The 25,755-nt window shown below is 36.1% G+C and overlaps 1 non-coding gene across 1 annotated transcript; it reads right to left on the bottom strand.

Moving 5' to 3' along the window:
- Positions 1 to 15,845: 15,845 nt before the first annotated feature.
- LOC138695416 (U6 spliceosomal RNA) lies at positions 15,846 to 15,952 on the bottom strand. Its single transcript, XR_011331176.1, has one exon. It is a non-coding gene; the product is annotated as a U6 spliceosomal RNA (small nuclear RNA).
- Between the last annotated feature and the right edge of the window lie 9,803 nt (positions 15,953 to 25,755).

Raw genomic sequence — 25,755 nt, 5'->3', positions numbered from 1 at the left:
AATTATTCAAATCACAAATTACTTACATTATTTTACTATGGCTGTCGTCGTAAATTGTCACACTACTGTCAAATGCACAGAAAAATAATAAAATAAAATAAATTTCTGACTGGTGGTTTGTATACGTCGAGTTAGATAAATTACAATATAGACAAAACTTGGAGAGTTGGGCATTAGTAAACAGATATTTGCAAGTGCTAACAAATACGGTACTGTCAATGTCAAAGGGATTTTTAACATACAGTAGGCCTACTTACAATAATAAATACGACTTTTTTATATTAAAGTGTACTAGAATGAATGGCGGCCTGGTAGCTCATTGGTAGAGCAGCTGGCTACGGACTGGAAGGTTCGGGGTTCGATCCCGAGTGGTGACGGGATTTTTCTCGTTGCCAAACTTTCAGAACGGCCCCGAGGTTCACTCAGTCTCCTATAAAATTGAGTACCGGGTCTTTCCCATGGGTAAAAGGCGGTCAGAGCGTGGTGCCGACCACACCACCTCATTCTAGTGCCGAGGTCATGGAAAGCATGGGACTCTACCTCCATGCCCCCCAAGTGCCTTCATGGCATGTGACGGGGATACCTTTACCTTTTTTTTTACTAGAATGAATAGGCCTAGTGTACAAATACCACCACCACCAACACCACCACCACCACCACCACCACCACCACCACCACCACCACCACCACCACCACCACTACTACTACTACTTCATTGGAAGCATTGTTACCATCAATACTCCCATCACTACCACAAATAATATTTTGTAGTACTACTTTTTATACATTATATATTTTTATCTATAATGTGACTATTACTGCTACTGATACTGCTATATCCCAATATCTCCAAAGGAACATACAGTAATTTCTTATGTTACAAAATTGCATCTAGCATCATATTCATTCCATGTCACTAGAACATAGGTAAGAAACGAGTTCAAAAGTCTAATAAATGAGGTAACTATAAAACTCCGTTAGAAGAAGCAAAACACTTGAAAGATGTAAGATATTGCCACTTAATTCATAGCGACGAATTGTGAGATAATGTTGAAAGAAACTTCAGCTTCCTTATGTATTAACTAGATATCTCTAGATAATGAAATGTGAAACAAGTCGACGTCTCACTTAAATGTAAAAACGTAGCGTCTACTCTTGGAAGGCATGTTTCCAGACTCAATTGGTATTCCGATATAATCTTTCATTCCGCACGTATTTATACACGCACGAACCATCTGTCTTTCTGACCTGATCATTCGATACAATTCCACTTAGTGATTTTATGGTGAAGCGTATCAGACAGTGTCTAACTGCTTTCTGCGATTCATAGAATACAGATGTGAATGCATAATCGCAAGTATCATAGCGTTAGTCGTCTAGTGGCAGTAAATCTCTACCATGCTGAATCCTTTTATGTTTATTGTTCTTCATTCATGCATACAATACCGAAGATTCAGTTATCAGAGATTAAAGTAGATGTGGAGAACATTTTTTTAATTGCACAAAATGAAAACTCGTTTGAAAAGATCTGTCTCTGAAAGGGATATTATTGCTTCTCTCGAAGAAGAACAGTTAAATCGGAAATATAATTGGTAGTGCGATTCTTGAACAAGTGAGAAATTTTCATTGTTCGCAATATTCATTCATTCACATCAAGAATAATCTTCCATCAACTACTGAATATACTTTTCAGTGTCATTATGATTACGAAAATTATGCGATATAAAAATTGATTGATCTAATTAACAGAAAGAGAGATGCTTGGAGGAAACTTTTCTAACAAACATTTGGTGTTACGTTTAGACCCTAACCTGTCAGAATCAAACCACATACCACAGCTTGAGAGATTTGCCTTATCTATTATTGATCATTATTTATTTACACAACTTTAAACAACATGTTTTATTTACAGGTGATAAGATGAAATGTAGATGGAATTGGTTGAATAAATATACGGTATTTGTTCAAATCCTTTATACGAGTTTGTTTTGTGACAACATATACTCTCCATTCTGGAGAAAGAAGTGTCTTAAGCAGGGAAGGCCAAAAGTAATATGCAAAGTCTGTTACTAAATAAGTATGACTCGACAAAGCCAAGCACCTCTCCAAGTATCACGAGCTACAGCTTTTTGAGCTATAGCTCACGCAAGGAACGATTACCGAAAAGCAGTGGTGGCGTTGCTATCTGTTTTGACGTGTGTATGTGGACACGCCGAGGATGCGAGAGGTACGGGCCGATGGAAGTACCGTCTCTTCCAAGAAGATGAACAAATAAGGACATCGCTGTGGAGAGAAAGAACGTAGCAAGAGAAAAATTCGAAGCTAATTAAACGCGCAACATATGTTTACTAATGAAATAATGATACCGTGCGATACAAGACACGTATTCACATGCAATGGAACAAACTAAAGTCGTAATGTAACTATCACAACGCAAGACTTATTCTATCGATTTCATTTCTCTTCCGACTGTACTCTTGAATATCATTCAAGCTATCTCGTGACCTTTCCTGTCGCCCGCTCTTCCTTAGCGCATTGTTTCATTCACATTCCTTCCGTCGGTATTCCCTGCTTGCGAGACCTATATTAGATGCGCGAGTAGCTCCTTCGGCCACAAGAGAGATCTTCCTCCTTCATAACACATAATTCTCAGAGGAGTATAGATTTCTTGGTCATGTGATATAACTTCCTCAGTTTTTATATATATATATATATATATATATATATATATATATATATATAGAGAGAGAGAGAGAGAGAGAGAGAGAAGAGAGAGTTTCCTCGGCCATTGGACCATTAGATATAGCTTCCTCGGCCACGAGATATAGCTTTCTTGGCCACTAGATATAGCTTCCTTGGCCGCAAAATATAGTATACCATTTTCACGGCCATGCACTAGGCCTTTAACTTCCTACCACAAGATATAATTTTTACGGCCACGATATATTACTGCTTTAACCATGACATTTAACTTCCTCATTTACAAGATAAATATCCTCGCTATGAGACTACATTTGGTCGTGTGACATAGTTTCGTTAGACTCGAAATTTGAATTCCTTATCCATAAGATACAGCTTCCTCAACCACAAAATATAACTTCTTCAGCCATGAAAAATAGCTTGCTGGGTCACGAGATATGAATTCGTTTCCCAGTACACAATATTTCCTCTGTAACGAGATATGAATTCTTTCCTCAATAAACAAAGATTCCGTGTCCTCGAAATGTAAGTTATTGCCTATGAGTCACTCTTCTCGGGACATTAGATATAAGTTCTTCGCTCAAAAGAGATAGTTTCCACGGCAACGAGAAATAACAGTTTCTGTACTTGTGAGTCAGCGTCCTCGAAACACGAAATAGGCCCTATACGTTCTTCACTCAAGGGATATAGCTTCCCCGGCCACGATAGGCCAATGTAGGTTAATAAGACTCTTTCATCGTGACAAGACATACGTTCCTCGCTCAAAAGACACAGCTTCTTCGACTGAGATGTAGAGGTTCATTGCTTATGAGACAGTTTCTTCGGGAAATGAGAGGTATGTTTCCCGCTCAAAAGACGCAGCTTCTGCGACTGATTGTTTATGATACAGTTTTTTCAGGACACGAGATATACGTTCCTTACTCAAGAGAGAGAGAGATTTCGTGACCACAAGATGCAGATTCCTTATTTATGAGACAGTTTCGTCGGGGCAGGAGGTATAAGTTCCTTGCTCAAGAGACGTAACCACGAGGTGTGAGCTCGTTGCTTATCAGACGGTTCTTTCGGAATATTAATATACGTTCCTCGCTCAAGAGATATTGCTTCCACGACTACGAAAGGTAAGTTCATTGCTTATGAAACGGTTTCCTCCTTTGGATATGAGATATGCGCTCATAGCTAAAGAGAGACATCTTCCGCGACCACGATATATAGATTATTTGCTTATGAGACAGTTTCCTAGTGATATAATATAGCAGACGTCTCCAAAAGCCTACTCGCGAATAAGCCCCTGAACGGAACCGAAGCCAGTACAAATAGCGCGTTCCGTCTCACCCATCCCCACCTGTACTGTACTCAATGTTTATGCGCAAACGAAGAGCAGTGGTGGACTGCATTATCACTGTGTTGATCGGAGTTTTCGACCGTTTCACAATGTCTTCTAATCATGGACGTTGTACATTCCAGGATGAATAGCAAAATTTTTCGTGTTAGTTGAGAGAATGTGAAATGCTTAATTTGTTCGAAAATTCTTAAGCGTGTGTTAAAATTCAACATGCGACGACAATACTCGACTCTTCACAAAGAACGTCATACAAGTACAGGTATGCTGGACATGTGAAAATAATTTATTTTGAGACTATCTGTATAACTGTTGGTTGTACATAATAATCAGTATATTACAATACGTTTACACTCAATTCCGCATGGCAAACATAAATTTTTTTGTTTAATTTTAGGTGAAATGCTTAGGTATACAAATATTTTGATAAAAATAAAACAAGAAAATACAAACACTAATCATATACGTGTTCTCAGTCTTAAACAAAAAACGTTTCTTGCTAGCTATGTTCTAGCTTGGAATATTTGAAAATCAATGAAGCCCTTTACAGAAGCATCATTTGTAAAATCGTGCATGCAGGACGTTACTAAAATATTGTGTCCAGAACAAAGTCAAAGTTTAAGAAAAGTAAAATGTTTCCAATTATAGTTCAGAGAAGGAATTTCAAGATTGTAAATGTAATTGAATCTGAAGTCGAAACCACAATTAGCCAGTTTGTAGCTTACTCACTTGCATTGGACGAAAGCACAGATAGAAATAACAAAGCTCACCTAGCCATTTCCATCCGAGGAGTTAATGAACATTTTACTGTGTCTGAATGTCTTCTAGATGTAATTACAAAATATAACTGGAGAAGATCTTTTCCAGGCACTAAAGGTACCATAGGACAGAAGAGGTTGAATTTGCTATGGCTTGTGTCAATAGTAACAGAAGGGGCTTAGCTTCATAGTATGTCAAAATAATATACAAACGTATGATATTTCTTATTCTTTTGATGTTATTATTTGTAAACATAAGCAGACCGTTGCCGCGATCCCCCACTGATGGCTCCCATCTGTTGAGGTACGAGTCTCTCCCCCCATCTCTAGTCTTACAGCACACTGTGTTCGGCGGGCAGCATCGAGAGCACGAATGACGATACGCTTTTTGGAGACCTCTGTAATATAAGCTACATTCCTCGCTCTATAGTGACGCGACTTTCTCAAAGAAGAAATGTATGTTGATTGCATATGAGACAGTTTCCTCGGGAAACGAGATTATACTTCCCTCGCTCTAGAGCAGCGACGACCAAAGCGGACGTCGTAATTACAACGTGTAATCACAGACATTCAAACGGGTACAAGGAGTTTCCTGTACATTGCTATGTGTTTCATTCACGTACGGAAGACAAGCAGTGGCTGTATCATGTCACTCTACACACTCTGTCTCTACAAGCAGTAAGAGTTGGTTTCGTAAAGAATGAAAAGGAGAACTTTTTTTGTTGTTTTATCGGACAAAATGTAATATGTTTACTTTGCTCAACGGTTCAATTAGGAGTATATAGAAACATTAATTGCCACGCTGAATAATAACCAAAAAGTATGTGTTTCTATAATTGTTCTGTACGTCCATGAATATTGATATTTTTGGATTTTCTCCCTAGAAAGATAAAATTATTAAGTTTTATATCAATTTTAATCTTCTTAATCTTTAGATGAGGGTAACTATTTATTAGTTATCCATTTAATAATAATATTGTAGAAAAAATTCAATATTATGTGCCAACGAACTGTTAAACGCCAGGAATTGACATGTCTTAAATCATAGCCAGAAAGAAAAAAGATCAGATAAATATATGTAAGGAAGTCTGCTACCTAATGGGGTTTGAAATATCTCGTGCTCTAAAGTCTTTTAATAGAACAGAATTTCTCAAAAGAATAATGATTAAAATAGCTTAAATAACTTGTTCACAAGACGTTTTTAATTTTGAAAAACTACGAATTTGTCGACCAAATTTCGAGAGAAAAATTAAAAAAAAAATCCTGATTATATTCAAGAGGAAGGTTAAGAAAAGCAAGAAAAATCGTATGTTATTCACTGGCTCTTGAAAACAGCAGTGACATTACTCATACAGCAGAGCTTGACATTTTTATCCGCGGAATTGATCAAGATGTTAGTACAGGAACCACCACTGGTTGTAGTTTTCATGCCAAGTAACTTTCCTCCGTCATCACCTTACTTCATAGACTGTCTGTCGCATGTAATCACTGCAGCTCGAGTTTTGGTCACCGCTGCTCTAGAGACACAGCTTCCGTGACCACAGGATGTAGGCTCAATGCTTATAAGTAGACTGAGGATTCAGTTATATTATTTAGTATAAGCTAAAAATGACATATTATATCTTGGTGGGCGTGTTGTGCATTACGGTTGAGATAGCATCGTTTACAACGTTACGAAGTTTAAATCTTCCAGTATTTATTTAATAATACCTAGAGGAGGCAAGTAGTCGCCTATTGAACCACGCGCCGAGAGTATTATAGGAATACATGCAAGTTACCATTACAGCAGTTATCAACAGACGCTGCCTTAAATTTGTTTTGTCTTCCTTAAGGATACTGGGTAGAGCTGTTAACAGTATTTTCGCGTATAAATATGAATATATAAAACATTTTCTCTCTGTTTCTATCAAACATAGACTAATGTCCTTTACACCATGTGATAAACAAATGTTGGTGAGTTGTGAGCTAGCCAAGAAGCAAATTATCTTATATTGTTTCAATATAGGCATGGCAGAAAGAAACATGTATTGACAACAAAATTGCGATTGTCAACAGTTAGAAACATCTATTACCAAAAGTTTTAATCTCACACTTTTCATTCTTTCATGAGTGAAACAAGAACAATACTTTTTTCAAATTATACACGCACAATGTGACAAAATACCATTCGTTTATTTCGTCCTATAAAAATACGATATGTCTCGCCACATTTTCACTACTTGAATTAAATATTTTAAAATGTAGTTCATTAATTTTGAAGAATTATATAGTTTACATTAACACACACAATTTCAGTCCATTATCTTAAGTAGTTTCTGAGTGAATGTTTCCTGAATGTAGAACAAAAAACAATTTTTTTCAGTGCTCTTATACCTTTCTCGCTCAAGGGATACAGCTTCCTCAACAACTAGATGCAGCCTCATTGTTTATGACACTTATGAAAAGTTTCCTTGTGACACGAAGTATAGGTTCCTCGATCAAGAGACAAAGTTTCCACGGTCACGAGATTTAACAGTTTCCTTGTTTATGAGTTAGCTTCCTCGGGATACGAGACATATTGTTCCTTCGCTCAAGAGATACATACAGCTGCCGTGACCATGAGATTTAGGTTAATTAATCGATGCAGTTTGTTTGGGCAGGGGCGGCTATTCAGGTGAAGTAGGTGAAGTGCCACTTCACCTATTTATGAGTAAAAACAATTTTGTCTCGTATTAATAATTAATTTATCCTCTGATTGAGGTTCTGGCTGATATGTAGTTTACGAATAGTAGACCTACTCACATATTGTATGTGAACAGCACTTCTATTTTTTTACGGCGAGCCGCTACTGTGTTTGGGACACGAGGTATAGGTTCCTCGGTCAAGAGACAAAGCTTCAACAGCCACAAGATTTATCAGTTTCCATGTTTGGAATTATCTTCCTCCGGATATGAGAGACATTGTTTCTTTACTCAAGGGATACATACGACTTCCGCGACCTTGAGATTTATATTAATTGATTGATACAGTTTCTTCGGTCAAGAGACAAAGCTTCCACGGTTACGAGATTTAACAGTTTCCTTTTTTTGTGAGTTAGCTTCCTCGGGACAGGAGATATATTGTTTCTTCACTCAAGGGATACGTACGGCTTCCGCGACCATGAGATTTAGGTTAATTAATTAATAGTTTCTTCGGGGCACGAGATATATAGATTCCTTGATCAAGATACAAAGCTTCCACGGCCATGAGATTTAACAGTTTCCTTGTTTGCAAGTTATCTTCCTCGGTATATTAGACATATTGTTTTTCCGCTCAAGAGATGCATACGGCTTCCGCGATCATGAGATTTAGATTAATTGATTAATACAGTTTCTTTGGGACACGATATATAGATTCCTCGGTTAAGAGATAAAGCTTTCACAGCCACGAGATTTAACAGTTTCCTTGTTTGTGAGCTAGTTTCCTCGGGACATAAGATATATTGTTTTTCACTCAAGAGATAGGCTACATGTATGTATACGGCTTTCGCGACCTTTAGGTTTATGTTAAATAATTGATACAGTTTCTTAGAACGCGAGATATAGGTTAGGTTCCCTCTCTACACGATATGGCATACTCAATAACAAGATAAACTCCTTTCTCATTGATATATAACCTACTCAGTCACCAGGCTTAACTTTCTCGGTCACAATAATGCCTTCCTCTGGTAATAGATACAGATATATTTCTAGGTGAAAGGATTAACTTCTTCGTCCACATATTCATGCTACACCACGGCTTTATTTTATTAATACCGCCATCTTACAAAATAAGCTGGAGTCGAACCTAACAGGACATAAGTTATTTTACGGTCATCCGCATTTAGAAAACCATTCTGTGTCTGGGACGCGTGTTCGGTGTTTGATTTCAACGACTGCAAGAAAAAAGTGTTGTGAAATTAGATACAACCGAATTATAATTGTTCAACATGTTGATACACACTATTTAACCTGCGTTACGTAAACACATGATGCATGGATTAACGTATAAATTTGTAGAGGCTAACACTGTCCAGTTTGTTTATGTACCGGTCAGCAAGCTATATGACTGGAGATACGACCTTAAAGGTGTACCTATGCAGCAGTGTGGAGAAGATAGTGTTGTCGGCACGTGGACATTATGGCCTGGTACAAGGGTCAAGACGAAAGGAAGATAAGAAGTCTTGTGAGTTTTGACATATAGGGGCTGACGGAGTATCTAGTCAGTAAGCCAGTAGGTTGTCGGATCACCCGCATCGGTCTACACCTGCACTGCAAGATTTTCTTGCAGTCTTTGAAGATGCTGGTGTTTCAAGGTCTATGATTTTCTTTCTTTTTTTCAAACGGAACCTTGGAGAGCCCCTAGACACGCGCCTTAAGACATTAAAAACCTACACTTTCACCTGTTAACTAGTATTTTTTTATTTTCATATTTATTTCATATGTAATTTACTGACACATTATAGGCGATTATATAAAAATCGCACGTACGACAGAATAATGATATCAAACTGAACGAGCTCTATAATTATCTACGTGTTAAAAGTAACCCAGAAAAAGGGCTGTCCTGTCAAGAAGTTACGGTCTTGCTGATGATGATGTTCGGCCAAGATTGATATCCTCATTTACATGTAGACCAGCAAAAATATTTCAACAAGTGTTCTGAGTGTTTTTGTTGAAAATATATTTATGGAAATCAGAGGGGAAACAAGTTATGGACACGTGCGTTTGATTATATTGCAACATTAGAGGTCAATACAGAATGCAAGTTGCTATCATTTTATTTTCGTAGACGTCCAGTTTTTGTCGTGGTTGGCATTGGAGTACTTAAAACTCCAAAGAGAGTTATGGTATGAATTTTTAAATTTGATAAAGTTTTAGCACAGTCTAGTAATACAGTCACGAAGCTTGAGTTTATGAGGGTACTAGGAATAATAGATTGTGCAGGTACTATTTCGCATTGTCTGTAATGAGGCGATGGTAGCGATCCTAGTGGTTAGCAACTATTTATGGATGCATATTTACTACGTATTGAGCTTCGTGACTGTATATACTAAATTGTGGTTTTAGCAAGAAAATTAAATACTGGACTCTCGCGTAGTAAATTAACGAACATAAATAACTGAGAGGTTTTTGATCAGAACTAACCAAACCGCCTCAAAATCGCCTCTTCCAAAATCATCAGATTATAGTAAACTTGACACATGTCAAGCTAAAATTAGCTAAATATTGTGTAATAGAAAAAACAGCCTAAAACATGCATTCAATAATCATTTTGAATGACTTAGTGGAACATATCTTGTAGGTACTTGACACAGTTCTCCGTGATTCTGTGCCTTCGATAATCACCTAGACCTCTAGAGGAAATATAAACATTAGATACTTTAACTTAGTTATATCTGATACAAGATTCCTATATGAAGATGAAATGGGACATTTTCTAGAATTGTTTAACGACAACATAATACACAGTTCCTAGTAGACATTGGTCTCGTTAAGTGGTAACTTGTTCGTTATACTAGTATACCTCTAGTGTAAAGGTACGATTTCGCTACAGGCATGTAGAAAGACTAATAAACTGAATTATTAATTTATTCCATTTTCAAACTCCTTTTCTTTTATAATTTGTATTGACAACTATATTTTTAGATCATTTCCAAAGGCAGTTTCCGACCTGATGTAATAGAAAGTTCCGTTGTTAGTTGATCATACCTAGAATAATTTGAATCCACCAGCGGCGCCTGCGATAGACGTGAGTAAAAAAAGTACTATGCTTCTCGTTTTAATCCACGATACACGTTCTGCCGGTATTTTCGATCCTCACATTTCATACAATCTAGATTCAGGCCTTGTAACTTCTATTTTACTCGTATATTGAGATTTTTTCATAATAAATTAAGAACCCTACTTTCTTTTATTCACCATATATACCATCAACATTTTCTGTTTGATCGTCTACTAATTTGTCAACAGTAATCTCACTAGAGGTTTTGATTTATCTAGAGAAAATCAAAACTCGAGGGATTTAATTGACTACTACACGATTAGAAGATAGTATATAAAGATTAGAAGAAATAAAGTACTCTAATACAATGAAATATTAATTGACTTACGATAATTCTAAACTGCCTTCAAATGTATTTTTGTACCATCTCATCATTGCAAATATTACGCTAGATAGCAGTTTGTGCCAACTATACAATCTTTATTCAACTCTATGGACGACGACTACTAGTCTAGAAGGCTTTGTTGATTCAGTTTTAGTTTTATTAAAACAGTTGCATTCCATTTCAATTATCAATATATATTGAACAATCTCTGATACGTAACTACTCATAATCTCATACAGCAGAAGCTATAACATAACCTAAAAATAATATAAACAAGGTAAATGATAGAAAAATTTTAACTAAGGATAGTGAATCATTTTAAAAGGTACAATAAATTGAAAGTAGAATATTGGCAAACAAAGAAATAAATGCTAAGGTGGTGATAAAAACAAACAAATTCTAGGGAGGTGATAAAAACAAACAAATTCTAGGGAGGTGATAAAAACAAAATGCTAGGGAAGTGATAAAAACCAAATGCTAGGGAAGTGATAAAATTTGTAGTATAAGTAGTCATGGTTTAAACACTTTATTCCGTACCGTTTTATTGGTCAAAAGTAGTATGACGTAGTAAAAGTGTAATAGTCTCTGTGATAACAATGCCAATAATTGTAGAATTTATAGGCTGGAAGAAGAGACCCCCTAGCTTGTAATCTATTCATTAATATTTACGGAATATTATGTTATTTTTTTGTCTGAGAATATCATAATAATTGGAAAATACATTAAGGTTGATTCCTCTTATTCTGCCCTTAATAAAGCTGTTAACCTATTCAAGTAGATATAGAGTCTAATCAGTTCTTTTGGGCTTTCCTGGTGTTTCTTCTCCCTGTTAAAATGACGTCTGCAACAACTCCCGCATTCTTCTTTTTTAATTCTGGTGAAAAACCCGCCCACTTTATGTGTTACTTTTGATTTCTCAAGGAAGTGAATTTAAGAGCCCAGCTTATGCTAAAATAATAAATAGGCCTACTCGAAGCTGGAGGTTGCTTCATTGATTCTTAATTAACTTCAACTTTTGACGTAAAAAGATTAGATATAATGGCTATATTGAGACTGAAATATTCAGGACATAGCTTACCAACATCTCTTTCTAATTGGCCTATGCTTTTGTTTCTATTATTCATTTCCATGTCGATATCTACAACTCCACATAATCCCATGTGCTACAGCCCATAGAAGGCCAAGGTCCACCAGCCTACTGCTTTCCTCACGTCCACATACCTCAGGAGAGGTGGGCTATCATCCAACCGGTACTGGACTAACGTGTGGTTAGCAAGATGATCACCATCAGTTTGAAATCCCTTTGCAGACTTTGTAGAGATTCTTCCGCTGATCCATTATATGCCTGTGATATTCCATGGCCTTCAAGTTCACCAGTCTTGACAGCTCCAGATTTTTCCTTATTTGGAGTATCTGGAGCAGTGTGTGTCATCCCGTAGATTACCTGATATTCAAGAGCTCTAGAACAAGATTTGGCATGAAATTGAATTCGTTGGTCAAGTATTGTCTGTTTGTGTCATGACAAATTTCCAGAATCGAAATAAGCAGTGCATTGCAAGTGGAGGTCACCTAAATGATATGGTTTAAAAAAAACAACTTCAATGGTGTAAATAAACTAAATCCAAAAGTATAAATAAGATATTAGATTGTTGAAGTAGTGGAAATACGTATTTGATTCTCTCTATAAAATTATAAAGTTATATATACTTTAAAAATAGTTCGCTGAAAATTATATACTTTGAATTTCAACAGTTTTCGTGCGTCATCATCATCTTTGTCGTTTCCTCTGAAGGTTTTTTTTTTTTTTCATTCGAACTGTTTGTCGCTGTTTTTTTTTTTAATTGTGAGAACAACTCTTGCGGGTAGAACAAACACGAGAAAAGAGACTGGTGCTCTGTCCATATATGAGTGAGATTCATGTATATATTTTTTCGGCTACGAGTTACATTCGGAAGTAAAATAAATACATTTTAGCACGCGAAGTAGCAAACCGTTATGGAATTTGATTAAACAAGTGGTTCGAAATCTGTAACGTAGATTCATGCACGGTGTCTGCTGATTTGACAGACAACACTTGTAATACGAATAAACGTGACTCGTGCGGGTTTCCAACATGGCACTAAACGTGTGAGGACGTAGTCATTTGTTGTTTTTGTATGTCGATAGTGCGACATCGCGTGTAAGACTCCATCCATCACCTGTTTAGCGGCGAAGTCACAAACACTCACAGGACCTTGACAACAAAAAAATGGTCTTCATATACAGGCCCGCTTATGACAGAAGAAAGAAATGTTCGAGGTTAATTTATTTATTTTAACAACATTTTCTTTTAAGATTCTTGTACATATATCACTTGTAAGGTTTATTTTATAGTTATTCTTGCATTACGATGGTTTTTTTGGTTTTTGAATGACTGTCAAATCATCTTTCAAGCCGGAAACCTGAGTTTCAACCGAATGTAGAAAATTAGTAATTCGTTTCATTTGCCAAGCATGTATCGAAGCTTTGTCACTATTCAGTGTCGTACGTGATTTTTGGGTGTCACAGATGTCGTGAAGAAGGAATTCCAAGAACAGACTTGTGACTTTGATGTTTCGAAAATTTTTGTGTGTGTTTAGGGGATTAAAAAAGAAATCCCGTATATTTTTATTTCGGCCAAAAACATTTTTTGGAATGTGAATCAAAATTGAAAAACTAAATAAATAAATAAATAAATAAATAAATAAATAAATAAATAAATAAATAAATAAATAAATAAATATGGACGCATTGATAGACATAAACGCTTATAACTTTGGTTTTGTGTGTTGGACAAAGCTCATCTTAGGCTCAATTGAAAGTTTAAGAATTTTATATATTATTATAATGTACCGAAGTACATATGATATTTCCATGCAGATATTCTGCGTCATCATACGATGAAAGAGTAATGGAACGGAGAAAAATTCTCTCCGGCGCCGGGATTTGAACCCTGGTTTTCAGCTCTACGTGCTGACGCTTTATCCACTAAGCCACACCGGATTCCACCCCGCCGTTGGAAGAATATGTGCATGGAAATATCATATGTACTTCGGTACATTATAATAATATATATGATATGCGTAAATCACTTCGTGATTTAAGACGGCGCTTATTCCTTCGGATCCCGGCCAACTAGTCACTCATTACGAGAGCACCTCAGCACATGTGTGGACTTCGGTCCTAGGTTCATAGATGTCTATGACGTAGTGCAGAGGGCGGCCACTAGAGGGAACCCAAGAGTTGGAACTTAAAACTGAGACGATTCGTCCGACGCCGGGGTGGAATCCGGTGTGGCTTAGTGGATAAAGCGTCAGCACGTAGAGCTGAAAACCCGGGTTCAAATCCCGGCGCCGGAGAGAATTTTTCTCTGTTCCATACTCTTTCATCGTATTAAGAATTTTAGTTTCATTTCACGTAATTAACATCATGTTTTGGCATAATTTTTGTAAGTACAACATTAATAGCTACATTTTCAAAGTCGAATTTTCAACATGTTCACGAGAATGTTAAAAGAGTAGAAAAGTAATCAATTTATTCCCGTTTAATTTTCTCAATATAGGTATGTGTAATTTGAAGATGAAAATGCGGAAACTGAATTGTAAAGAAATATTTTAGAAAGTGCGTGCGCTGACTGTACTCATGGGATGCATGGCTCCGCTCAGCGAGAAGGATCTGACGAGATATATATTTTAACTGTCATAAAAGAATCCATCAGTGCTGTTCAGTAAACATTTCTTTTGCGGAAAAATACACTAATCTTTATTCCAAACATAAAGACTCCTCATATCAACAAACACACCGCAAAATCCTTCCGCGCCCTAACTGATGGTTGGTTCTGTGTTCGTGCCGGAAAATGAGGTATGCATCGACACGTCTGGAGCAATGACAGATGACGTGACATAACAAGTAATTATTTTAAACTAACAACCTAACATAAAATACCATCAAGAGTTATTTCCGAAAACTTAAAATTGATGTTTTTATTAAATTTATGATACTGTGTTAACTGCAAGAATTAATGGTGACAGATTAAATGAAATACACATTTCAACAGCCTTTACACTAAAAAAGACATTTTTTTTCTTTTTTTTTTTAATCAAGTGCACTAATAGAACTTAATATAAATTTTCTCATTTTGAGATAAAATATACAATTCAGCCTTCTTTTATCTCATATGAGCATTAGGTACTACTTTCCCTTCCGCCCTTAAGCGAGATTATTCTTCCCTATTGCTTTAGGTCTGCCAATACTTCTTTCTGGTTCTCTGAGATCGATACTCTAGTAAAACATTTGGAATTAAGATCTGTGTCATTTGGTTAATATGTTCAAGCCCATATTTATGTCAGTGTCAGTCGGTTAATATGTTCAATCCAATATTTCTGCACTTTTCCAATAATTTCATTTAAGTTACATATATTTAATTTTGTTTTCTTATATCAGTACTTCACTGATGAACATGAAGAGTAAAGCCAGCAGCTGACCTAAGGAACATGATTTCTGGAGATTCTATTTCCCTCTTGTTGTCGGATCTTTTCATTGGATAATTTTCACAGTTATAATTCAACATGGATACTGTTTATTTTAAATTGTTCTTTAGTGTTCCCCTTATTGTTCTAACATTTGTCTAAATCTGTTTAGTTTCAAATTAATTTCTTCATGATGACGATAAGAGACATTACAACATAGATAATTAAAATGCGATACTTGTTAAATTACTTAAATATATGGAATTTTTCATATCGAATGAATTAATGAATGAATTTAGCCTATAACATCCCTTAAGGGCTAAGGCCTCCCACCGGCAGGTGGGGTAGCTTTACGAGCACTCACTAAAGCGGGTGCCGGCACTCACTAGGCTAGCTATTCCTAGAGAGTGTTTGTTGCTCTGGGGTATTTCACAGGTTTGTTGCTATTCCGACTACAGAATGTGGAACGCTTCACGATTTTGCGTGTCATCCTTACGCAGGGGCCATGCTAATCTTCTCTGTATCGTTCCAAGTTTAGTATATGTACCGCCGAAGCGAGTACTTTTTCATATTAGTCGTTAATAAATAAACAGAATATAGACTGTAAAATAATATAATCAAACAATAAACAGACGAAACATTCGATGTCGTATGGTACATGCTACTTACTTACAAATGGCTTTTAGAGAACTCGGAGGTTCATTGCCGTACTCACATAAGCTCGCCATCGGTTCCTATCCTAAGGAAAATTAATCCAGTCTCTACCATCATATCCCACCTCCCTCAAATTAATTTTAATAATATCCTCCCATCTATGTCTCGGCCTCCCCAAACGTCTTTTTCCCTCAGGTCTCCCAACTATCACTCTATATGCATTTCTGAATTCGCCCATACGCACTACATGCCCTGCCCCTCTCAAACGTTTACATTTAATGTTCCTAATTATGTCAGGTGAAGAATACAATGCGTGCAGCTCTGCGTTGTGTAACTTTCTCCATTCTCCTGTAACTTCATCCCTCGTAGTCCCAAATATTTTCCTAAGCACCTTACTATCGAATACCCTTAACCTCTGTTCCTATCTCAAAGTTTCACAGCCATACAGGACAAGTGGTAATATAACTGTTGGTAGGCTACATTTAATTTAATTTATTCAATTTATTTAACTAGCTAGCTAGCTAGTGAGTACACATTAAAATTATAAACAACCTACATTGTTTATTTAGTAAAGGGAGAGAAAATTAGCCTATTTAGCGTATCAACATTTTCTTTTATTAATAGCCTCAAAACCGATTTTTATAGACTTCTTTCATCTTCACTTTTTGCGCCAAAATACCAGGACAACATTGATTTAAGGGAACGTAAAATAATCTAGGCCAGGAACAACGATTCGATGTTTCGTTTCACAATTTAAAATTACTCATGCCTATAAAATATTAGTGGCAAGTTTCATAGATATCCTGAATACATTGGAATGACATTTATTTGTTTGTTTTTATAGAATGGCAGGACCCTTAACTTACCATTATTTGCCCCGACTAATGAGTAAACTCATAGATGTCATTAGTGCCGAGAAGCATAATGAGTTGTTCAGAGACCATTATTTATTTAGTTGGTTATTTAACGACGCTGTATCAACTACTAGGTTATTTAGCGTCGATGAGATTGGTGATAGCGAGATGATATTTGGCGAGATGAGGCCGAGGATTCGCCATAGATTACCTTGCATTCACATTACGGTTGGGGAAAACCTCGGAAAAAACCAACCAGGTAATCAGCCCAAGCGGGGATCGAACCCGCGCCCGAACACCGGTGGCTTCAGAGACCACTCAAAGTGCACCAATAGCGGTGGAGCTACATTACACTCGACAGGAAAGAGGTGATGATGATGATGATGATGATGATGATGATGATGATGATGATGATGATGATGATGATGATGATGATGATGATGATGATGATGATGATGATGATGATGAAAAATTGTTGGGATGCCACATGGTGTCAGTGTACCCAAAGAAAACCCGTGTTGCCTGAACCATGGGCTTGACAAACACAGGTTATAAATTTAGGCTGGATGGACCGGGATATGAACCCCTGCTAGCTGGCACTTGAGCTGCCGTGACGGTTAGCAAGCCATTTTTTCTGTATACAATGTTGAACTGTATCATATCCTAGTCATAATGGATGTTCTGAATATTGTTTGCGCAACACAATGCCGTAATGTGAAGGTTAAAAATAGCTTTCCAGTAAACGATTTTATCCACAGCTATGTTGGCATCAGATACCGAAAGCGACGGTTGAAATTAGCACGTGCAGCGATGTGAGGAATGATATGTGATCACCCGCATCCGAGAAAACGTTGCCCGAATTTGGAAATAAAATTGTCACGAGATTAGTAGTGTAAGAGCAGTATTACGGTTACTGCTTTGAGAAAGCTGCTGTTACGTGAAATGGAGGAAATTTATCATGTATCTTTTGTTTGTAGTTGTTATGTATCATTGCAATGAATAATATCGTTTTACTTTCTGTCTTGGCGTCAGCACGGCACAATAGATAGATAGCTTTATTGATATTGTTCACAAAAGTACAAAACTTAATAATTTAACAAAAGATCTATATACAAATGTAGTTCTACATAATAAATATACAATTTCCTAAACTAATTAATCTATCGCAAATCTCAATAATTTATTGGTTCAAACTTGCACTTACGTCTTGTTTTAGTGCATGTTTAAACCAATCGTGATAACCCTTAAGACTTTAAACCTTAATTATTCAGCACGGCACAAACTCTTTTTATTTTCTTATTTTTTTTCTCATACCTTTTCTTCTTCTTCTTCTTCTTCTTCTTCTTCTTCTTCTTCGCTCTTACTCACTTCACAGAGAAGTATGTAGTTCTCACTTCAACGTCCCGTAAGAACTTTGTTTTAAATGATTCGATGAAGTTGTAATGGGATATAAATGCATTGTCATATTGCAGGGTTTGGTATAAGAGGCTGAAGGGTACATATAAATATATCAAAATTACAGTACGCATAAATACCTCAAACACCCAAATATTCTGGCTTAACAAGTATATTTGCAGAATGAATAAGGTAACAGAAGTGAGATTATTGACAACGATAAGCAGTGTGTGAAAGTTTTCACACTCTTTAAGCGGACCTTAACAACTCAACATTACCAGCAAAATAACTATGCTAACGCGGACGACAGTGCTTGCTAAGTGCATAATTGGCCGAAAATAATTGATGAAAGTAAATTACGACCGTAATAAATAAGCTGTCATAATTCTAAAAGAGTCCACTCCACACAGAACTTAATTTTAGTTAATAATAATAATAATAATAATAATAATAATAATAATAATAATAATAATAATAATAATAATAATAGCAAAAATAAAATAATACTATAAAAACATATAATAGTAGTAGTAGTAGTAGTAATAATAATAATAATAATAATAATAATAATAATAATAGTAATAATAATAATAATAATAATAATAAACGATTATGTTATAGAAAATCAACAAAATAAAAAAAAAGAACACTGAGGCTAAATAAGAGAAGGTAGAAGATAAGAAGTAAAAAGATTTAGAAAAAAGGATAAATATAAAAAGTTGAAAAAAAAAAACAATAAGGCGTTGAGGAAGGAAGAGAATTAGGTTTATGAAGATAACTAAGACCTGAAGGAGGAGGAAAAGTAATTGAAGGAAAAATGTAAGGAGTTGTAGGAGAACTATAATTGTTTAGAGAAGGACAATGATCAGTTGTACGGGAAGGAGGAGAAGGAGAATAAGAAGGATTATTATTAGTTGGAAGAAAAAAAAAAAGAACAAGTATACCTAAATACAAATAAGTAATTGCAGAAGAATGATAATTATTTCGAAGAAAAAAATAATGATTATGTGAAAGAGAAGGGGAATAATTATTTGGAGGAGAATAATAATGATGTTAAGGAGAAATAGGATAATTATTGGAGGAGAGGAATACATACATAGAGGATAATTATTTGAAGGAATAGGAGAAGGTAAATTAGGTGAAAAGCTCGAGGAAGAAAGACATTATCTGGAGGAGAAGGAGAATAGTCTAATTATTTGGAGGAGAAGGATAATAATTATTTGGAGCAGGTAAAGGATACTTGCATAGAAAAGAAGGGTAAATATTGCGAGGAGAAGGATAATTATATTGAGAAGGAATATAATAATTAGTTTGAGGAGGATAGTATTTTAAAGAGAAGGAAGGTAGTAGTTGAAGAAAAGATTAATTATTTGGAAGAGAAGAAAGATAAATACTTGGAGAAGATGAAAAATAAATAATTTCAGGAGAAAAGGATAATTGTTAAGAAAGGTGGGATACTTAGTTACCTGAAAAGAAGGATCATTATTTGGAGGTGAAAATGTATAACTAGTTGCAGAAGAACTGGGATAATTATTTTGGAAGAAATAGAATAATTAGTTCGAAGGAGGATAAATAATTATTTGAAAAAGAAGAATGATTACTTTTTGGAGGTTAAGGAAGATGATTATTCGGAGGGGAAGAAGGATAATCATTTGTTGGAAATGGAGGATCATTATTTGACGAAGGAAAAATATAATTGAAGAAGAAGTAGAAGAGGAGGAAGAAGAAGGATATTTAGTTGGGAGAAATAAAGAATAATTATTTGGTGAAGAAAAAGGATAATTATGTAGAGGATAATTCGTTGGAGAAGGCGAAGGGTAATTGATTGGAGAGGGGATGGATAATTATTTTCAGGAGAAGAGGATAAAAATTATTTGGAGGAAAGAGAAGATAATTATTGATTGAGAAGAACGATATTTAATTGGTAAAGAAGAAGAAGAATAAATTGATTGAGAAAAACAGGATAATTAGATAGAGAAGGAGAGTTAACTGGAAAAAGGGAAGGATAATTATGTGAGGGAGAAGAAGGATAATTATGTGGAGAGAAGAAGGGTAATTAATTGGAGAAAGAGGAGGATAATTATTGGGAGGAGGTGAAAGATAATTAATTGGAGGAGGAGACTGATAATTATTTAATTGGAAGAGAAAAGGGTTTAATAATTGGAGGAGAAGGAAAATCGGTTGAAAGAGGACAAGAATAACTGTTTAGAGAAGAGTAATTATTTGGAGAAGGAGAAGTGTGATATTTTTAGGATAACATTTAATTATTTGAAGTAAAGATTAAGAAATTGAAGTAGAAGTGGAATAAATTTTGAATGACCACAATTAAATGGAGGAGACTGAAGATCAGGGATTGTAGAAAAATGAAGACAAGGTTGTTGAGAAGTAGCAAAGCTGTAAGGAAGAAAAACCGAAGAAAGTGGATATAGAGAAAGAAATTATAGGTGAAGAGGAATAGGTAAGAAACAGAACATGGAAAAAGTAGAAAGATGTATAAATAAAGGCACTGGTAAAGAAACTAACATGAAGCAATTTTAAAGAATTCTTTAACAGATGTCCCAGAAAATAACAAGTCGTAATAGACGGGATAGGTAGTTCTCTCTCCCCTTAAATCAGTTACACCCACCTAACTGGCCCGTGCCAGTGAGGACCTGTACACAGTCAGTGTGGTATGTAGAATTACAGATATCGCAAAGCACATATTGACACTCGGCGTCAGTCTCTTAGGTGTTATCACTTATCAGTGTCGACTCCCGCCATCTTTACGGTTGTGGCTTACCTGCTGCATGTACTTCCTGTGTGCCGACCCACGCGAGCTGAATCTGTCTACCACCACGTGATTAATACCACTGTTCTGCTACAGTACTTCTGACTCTAAATTACAGGTCTCAAACTCTTTGCATACTCACTCCTATGGGCTGGGACAAATGGACAATGTTATGTTATGCAACTTGGAGGCTATTCAAAATTACCAGGGTATTGTTGGTACTAATCTGCCGTCATGTCGTGTGGCTTATAAAAAGGATTTTTAAGAAACCAGCTGTGCTTTAATGAGAAACGTTTTAGCCACATATTAATTTCAGCTAAGAAATAAATCAAATGTAATATTTATGTAAGTTACTTAACGATAATTCACTTTCTTAGTAAGGAAGATGAAATAGCCTAAATGTTTTTTTTTTACCAAGTGAGTTGGCTCAGTCGGTAGGGTTTGAGATTCGCATTCGAGAGGTACCTAGTTCAAACCCCGTGGTCGGCCAATCTGACTGGAGTTTTTTATGGTTTCCCTCAGTCACGAAAGTGCATGTCGGTTTGGAAATTTACATGCCATGATTCATCACCGCCTCAATCACAAGTATCATAAACATCAATCAAAATCTGTAATCAGTTACATAAACACAAGTCATCTACAACACAATAGAAACAGGAACCCGACAATAGTAAAAACGGCCAACTGGTATACTCACAGATCCTAAACACGACATATGACCACAGATGTTAAAGCGTGCATAAATAAACTTAACAAAAGTAATATGTTTTTGCGTTTTATGTTTGCCTAATAGAAAACAAAGAAAAGTATTGAGCCACCGGCGTAGCTCTGTCGGCTAAGGCGCTTGCCTACCGATCCGGAGTTGCGTTCGGGCGCGGGTTCAATTCCTGCTTGGGCTGATTACCTGGTTGGGGTTTTTCCGAGGTTTTCCCCAACCGTAAGGCAAATATCAGGTAATCTATGGCGAATACTCGGCCTCATCTCGCCAAATACCTTCTCGCGATCACCAATCTCATCGACGCTAAATAACCTCGTAGTTGATAGAGCGTCGTTAAATAACCAAGTAAAAAAATAGTATTGGCTTGTATTAATTCTATATTCTCATGATACGTAATATACGTCATCGGGATTTTTGTTAGCCAAAAAGTAAATTATTTTATCGTGCCATAAATTCATCCATCCGTCTGTAACCTAAAGAATATAAAAATAAGAAAACAAATATAGAATGCCATTTAAAAATATATTCTTTTACACATCCTGTACAAAATGAAAAACTACTATTTCACAGATATGTGCAAAATTACATCAAGTAACCTCATGTGCACAGCATTTTTAAATAAAAGAAAAAATTTTTAAATGCTGTTCCATATTTTTCCCTATTATAATATTAGTTTAATTTATGTGGAATTCCAGGATATGTCACATACATTTATTGCATCCTAAATAATTGAAGATGAATTTGTAATTCAAGCATTAGCGCGATGGCCTTTCATCCTGGTCACCGAGTTCGACCCCGACTAGTTGTGATGAAATTTGTGATGAACAAAACAGAAATTGCAGGGGATTTTCTCTATCATTGCATCAACACTCTACAACATTTCATTTCTAGATCATTCAATGGTTCACTAACCCCTAGACCATTCGGTCGCTCACTAAACTCTAGATCAATCATTGGTTCACTAACTCTCAGACTATTCGATCCTTCGCTGAACTATAGACCAGCGTTTTTCGAAGTGTGGTCCGCGGACCTCCCCGGGTATCCCCGAAACTCATTTTTGGCTCTGCGAACATTCCAGGTAGGACAATTTTTTCTTCATTCATAAGTATTGTTATTTTTTATGTAAATTATTGTCAGAAGCTATTGGTCTTTGTTTGTACAAATTATAAATTCCGTAAATTATTGCTGTCGACTACCTCATGTAAGTCATTTTTATGTAGAAATAATGTCTTACGCGCATTTGGCATTTGTTGGCACAATTTATAAATCTGTTGGATTGTTATCTAGTGTCTTCGTGTGTTATTGAAATTTATTAAGGTCTAAACAGTGTAAGACTAAGTTTAAATGTAATAACCAAGAATATTTCATAGTTTTGTCTATAATGGAGTCCACACCTGTGGAGTAACTGTCAGCGCGTCTGGCCGGGAAACCAGGTGGCCCGGGTTCGAATCCCGGTCGGGGCAAGTTACCTGGTTGAGGTTTTTTCCGGGGTTTTCCCTCACCCCAATACGAGCAAATGCTGGGTAACTAAATAACCTCAGATGTTGATACAGCGTCGTAAAATAACTCAATAAAATAAAAAAAACTCTATAATGATAGTTGGCAAAAACGTCGTCATGGTACAGATAAAGATGAAATCAGACATTATTTTCCGATTCCTAATCCGAACAATATGTAGAATCAAATGCCTTTTGTCAGTATGGAGACTCAACCTCACCAAAAGGAAGATCTACTTGTTATTGCGTGACACTGCTTGGGAAAATGTCAGCTTTTCGATTTTTGGCTGAAATCTCATGCGAAACAAAGAAATCTCAGAACAAAACTTGAAACATTAAAATGCTGTATCTTACGACTTACTTTGTGTGAGCAATTATTTTCTGCTCATTCCTGTATCAGAACTATTGAAAGAAACCGGATAAATTCGGCGGCAGCAAAGATAACCAGCATTGATCCTAAATACCATCTCAGTGACAGGGATGGAAAAAGTAGTTTCTTCACCTCTAGTGCTCTCTGCATGTAGGCTATGAGCAAGTTACGTGCAAGAACGACATGCAATCCAGATTTATAAAATTGCTATATTTTCACAAATAAACAATTCCGAAACGAGAGACCTTCGCCATCGTTTTCAGAAACCTTAAATCAGTCTACATTAACACTTTCAGCCAAATCCATCGTGCCCTACTGAAAACCCTCCCTTGTTAGATGTTCCATGCTCGCCCAGTAATATCTCTGTAACTGTATAAACTTTCCACTTTCCCAACAGGTGCAGGATTCTGTTTATTTTATTGCGTCTTACAGAGACAAACTTCATAGGATCCTGTAGCGAATGTCGCGGTATCATGCAATATTGTTGTTGTTTAGTCAACTGTTCGAAGACAGGTCTGAACCTCACAAGTGATACCAAGTGTAGGTTATTATTTGCGGATGACACAAGTATAGTAATTACAGCCAATAACTCCAACACACTCCAATCTTCAGTATAGGCAATTCTTCTCAAAATATGTGATTGGTTCTCAGCTAATAAATTAGTATTAAATTGTAACAAAACTAACATAATTCAGTTTAAATCTTGCCCAAATTCAATCTCGCAAATTTCAAGCGCAATAATTAACAATAAGTCCCTAATAGAAACAACAACCACCAAATTTCTTGGCTTACAAATCGATAATGTGTTAAATTGTAAAAATCATATTAAATAAATTACCCTTAAACTAAATTCAGTATGTTTTGCTATTAGATCTATGCAACAGAAAGTAAATATCAATACCTTAAAAACAAAATAGGTTACTTTGCAATACTTCCACTCGGTAATGAGTTTTGGAATAATATCCTGGGGAAATTCCACAGATAGTAACAATATATTCCTACTACAAAAAGGAGTAATTAAAATAATAGTGGGTGGAAATCTAGGGAATCGTGTAAGATCATTTTCAAAAAACTACAAATAATGTCTATGGCTTGTCAGTATATTTTTTCATTAATAAACTTCCTTGTATGTAATCGTGAAAACTTTGTAACTAATTCAACAGTTAATAGCATAAATACGCGTCGAGAAACGACGTCATACCCCATCGGCAAGTATATCGTGCAATCAAAAAGGAGTGCGTTATATGACAGTAAAAATTTTTTAATAGCCTCCCTATGGATATAAAAAGAATCAAACTGAAAACATAAGATTATTTAGGACCAAATTTAAAAAATGCCTACTTTCTCACGCCTTCTACAGGCTTTTTTCCCATCTCTGATAACGAATTTGAATGACGTCATGTGCGTTAGGAATCACACCGACATCTGAATTGCGGCGAGAGATGACAGACCAGTAGTGAGTGATTTCATAATCAGAGTGCACGGTGTCTCACAGTAGCAATACCCAAGAAAATGAGCCTTTTTGGGAGGGGTACAGTTACGCAAAAATCATAGAAACCTGCAAAACACGTGGTGTCGTTATTTCCAAGAAAGACGTCTTGTGAGTACCTAATAAGACTGGCAAAGCTCAGATGGGATTATTTCCAGAGTATAAAAAGCAAGCATATCCACCCCCAGTCACAAGTCGCCGCACCCCACGGAATAATACAAATTAATTCCATTCGAGCTTTACCAATCTTATTAAGTATACAGAAGATACCTTTCTTGGAAATAACGAAACCTTGCTAATTGCAGGCTTCTTTTATTTCCACTTAACTGTACTTGGCATTGGATAGGGTTGTAATGTACCCCTCCCAAAAAGGCTCGATTTTCTTGGGAATTTCTGCCGTGAGTCGTCGTGCACTCTGACTATGAGATCACTCACTACTGGTCTATCACCTCGCGCACAGTTCAGCTGTCGTGTGACTCCTGATGCACGTGATGTCATTCAAATTCGTTATCAGAGATCGGAAACAATCCTGTATTCTGTATGTGAATTCATGACATTCAACAACGCTTCATGAATATTTCTGTATTGTATTAAGTATTAATACTAAACTTTTTGTGTTGTA

This window comes from Periplaneta americana, chromosome 2, assembly GCF_040183065.1.
Source record: "Periplaneta americana isolate PAMFEO1 chromosome 2, P.americana_PAMFEO1_priV1, whole genome shotgun sequence".
NCBI lineage: Eukaryota > Metazoa > Arthropoda > Insecta > Blattodea > Blattidae > Periplaneta > Periplaneta americana.
This window is presented reverse-complemented; position numbering and strand designations above follow the sequence as displayed.